This window comes from Aythya marila, assembly GCF_965140915.1.
Source record: "Aythya marila genome assembly, chromosome: 3".
Taxonomy (NCBI): Eukaryota; Metazoa; Chordata; class Aves; order Anseriformes; family Anatidae; genus Aythya; species Aythya marila.
The window spans coordinates 19,415,264-19,418,678 of record NC_139044.1 but is presented as its reverse complement, the minus strand read 5'-3'; positions in this window follow the sequence as shown (position 1 = coordinate 19,418,678).

The following is a 3,415-nucleotide window of genomic DNA, read 5'->3' as shown; positions in this document are numbered from 1 at the left end:
CGGGAGCGCCGCCCGGCCGGGGGCTGGCCGCCGAGGGGGCGACACCTCCCCGAGCCCGCCCGCTCTGGCGTCACGGCCCGGGGAGGGTGGGGGGTTCACGGGTGTGAGGGGCTGAAAGCGAGGGGAGCCGCGGAGATCGTCCTCGGCACGGCACCGTGTTCCCCCCCCACCCCGCCTCGAGACCCCTCTGCCTGGGGTCTGCCCTCTGGTCAGGGTCGGTGCGAGGCGCAAAGCCGCTAAAATTCGGCAAAACTCCACAGCAGCGATGGCACCTGGCGGCGTAACGCGCTCGCCGTCAGGTTTTGCGCTGCTGACGAGGTAGAACAGCAGGCATGCAACTCCGAGCGATTTGGGGAAGAAGGCTGCCACAGCAAGGGAAGGAAATTTGAGGAAGAAATAAGTAGCGACGTGGTTAGCAGAGGAAGTAATAAAACTGCGGTTGAAAGTTTTGAGGGTGAGCTTTAGGATTAATTCTGATGCTCAAACACCAAGAGCAAACATGTGCCTGGTATTTAAATTTCTTTTCAGTGAGATTTGCCTAGAGATTGGAAACCAGCAGCGAGGATCCACGCCCTATTTAATTTTTATTTATTTTTTTCTGCAAGGGCATGTGAATAGATTTGTAGCATGCTCGATTTCGAGGGGAGGGGAAAAATAAAAAGCAGCAGTCACCAAGCCCTGCACTTCCATGCCTTTTGTATGCTTATTAGTCTGGCTGTAGTTTGGGTTGCTCCTTGGGTGCAAAGAAGAGCCAGCTTTCAGATTTCTGCTGGGTCATCTCCTCCTCCCCCCGAATATGTAGTATGACACAAAATGTCCAGGTGTGCTATCAGGCTGAGGAGGAAATTGAACTTCCTCTTCTGTGTCCTGGGCGAGTCCTTTAAAGGCTGAAGTATTAGATGGGAGGGGATCTCTCTTTTGTTGTATTTTAAAGGAAGACTGACACTCTCCACTTCAACCCATCGGTTTTTAAAAGAAAACTCAAGAATCAATTCACACAGAGAGGGTCTGAGGTTGCGAATCATGCATGGAAACCATACCCCTTCATCATACGGCTATGGAGAGCCTCTGTGTTAAGACTTGCACATATCCTCATTGTTTGCCTAAAAGATCACTTCTCTGCATGCCTAATTCAATCATGTTTTATAAGGAATCTAATGGCTTAGGTAGCCAAGGCCTATAAAATTGCACTGTGACTGGCCACATCTTAAAGAAAAAGCATTGTAATCAGTACAGATATAAATTCTTCTATGGTCTAGCTTGCTTGGATCGCTTTTGAAAATATGTCTTAGGCTCTTGAATCAGGTTCTCCTCACTGTGCCTAAACAACATTGAATTTAAGATTAACCTGTTCTTAAATAAAGCATAGACACAGTTGGCATTTGTCATTCAGTTCCTGAAATTCAATCCAGGAAGAAGTAATGCAGGGAAATGAGTTGTGTGCTGATGTATTCCCTGACAGTTGCAGTCCTCAAGCACTTCCACTAGATGCCTCTATTGTTTTTAAAGTAAGACTCCAAAATCTAATTCCTGCTTATCCTGACCATTTAAGGCATATTTTCAACACAATGTCTCTTGATGGTGCAATTAAAATACAGGATTTGCAATCTCTCCAAAAAAATTCCAAGTTCATTTCAAAGCACATGTCATATGGGCATTATACAATATTAATATTCACAGAAATTTTATGCTACTTGATATCATCTTTTTATTAATTCATCACCAAAAAGAAATCCCCAAATATTTATATCTGTTAAGAAAGGGTCGCATGTGACACTATGCAAAAGTAGGCATCAGAATTAAATATACATGCTTTTGAGTAATGATTGTACAGTTTAGGAAATACAGAGGCCCCTGCAATTAATTATTGGCTCTGCAGTAGTGCATCCAAAGACGCAAGCCTGACTTTTTAATTTGATCCCTTTAGCTGCAATAATTTAAGCTAAGAGTACACAAATTTTCTTATCCATTTTTTCCACATGGGTATGAATACAGGTTTCTTGGAGAGCACCCTGTTTTCTGGCCAACAAACCAATTATTCCATGCAATAGAAAGCAAATTCTGCTGTATATATTGTGTTCAGAGCCACCTCCCAGTGGCAAGGTTGCACTTGAACTACTCAAAATATGAGTCTAGAAAAGTATTGTTACTCTTCACATATCTGCCAAGTACCTGTTTTGCTACATTATTACCTGAGAAACAAGTTGGCTCCCCAGGGAGCCAAAGGAAGTTTGGTAATAAATTCCTTCTGTGCCTCCTTAGCAGATCCATAGTGGGGGAGATTATGCACCATCTTAGACAGGCTCTTTTCCAACTGCTTACACCAGTGCTAAATGCAGTGCAGCAGTATGTACAATGTGGCTGTACACCAATTCCTGAGATGTATTTTTAGCAGTTTATATACAGCAAAAGTCAAACTTTTTACTTCCATATATTTTTCATAGCATCTGGTTTGGAAAACCAGTTACATGTTTTGGAAGTGAATAAGCATTCAGTTTTGGTGATGATATAATATGTTACATTATTATTGTCTAGAACTCTATTTTAAAACAAGTCATTTGGGGGGGGAGGGAAGGGGGTAGGGAAGGAACGACACCCCAGCAGTTTAAAGTTCCCATCAGATCCTTTAACTATTTCTCACACAATGTGAGAACTTTGTGACAGGCATCTTGGCTATTTATCTTTCCATAAACTGTCATCATAATTGCTGCTGTTATACAATAATAATGCCAGAATAATAATAATAAAAAAAATCTCCCATCTGTTCTAAAGGGAGGAGCCTTGGCGTCTCACCAATATAGTCACCCTGGGAAATGCTACTATGAGTCACTGCGAACAATGGTTAATGCAGGCATGCTCAGTTTTTCCCCAGCTTTGCTGACAATTACTTAGCTTGAAGGGTCTAAAGCATGAACGTATTCTCTTAATAGCTGTAGTCCAATAAAGAATACTAGAATAACTTTAAATAGGCCACATGGGAGAGAGGAAGCTCATGGGACTAGGTGGAGCATGCGTTTCTTCATTCCTGAGCACACGGTTGTCACTCACAAGTCGAAAAACAACCTTCCTTTTGATCTCCAGCTGCAGTGCTGCACAGTGGGTGGCTAGCAGAGATGTTCCCTTTGCCCAGAGCAGCTCCACCCAACATCCAGATATATGGGATGTTGGCAGAAATTTCTACAGGTTTTTTTTTCATCCTCTTAAAATAGAATGAAAGGAAGGAGAAAATAGATCCAGGATCACATCAGAAGTTGTATCCTAGAAGAAGAAAGATTCTACAGCATCTTGTAAAGAAATATATATATCCATGTCTGCCACCTGGAAAATTCTTAAAACCTTACTTTTTGGATGTTAAGACTTATAGTCCCCATGTTCTGCAAGTCTGGGGGAGATGACTGTTATGCTGTAAAATAGC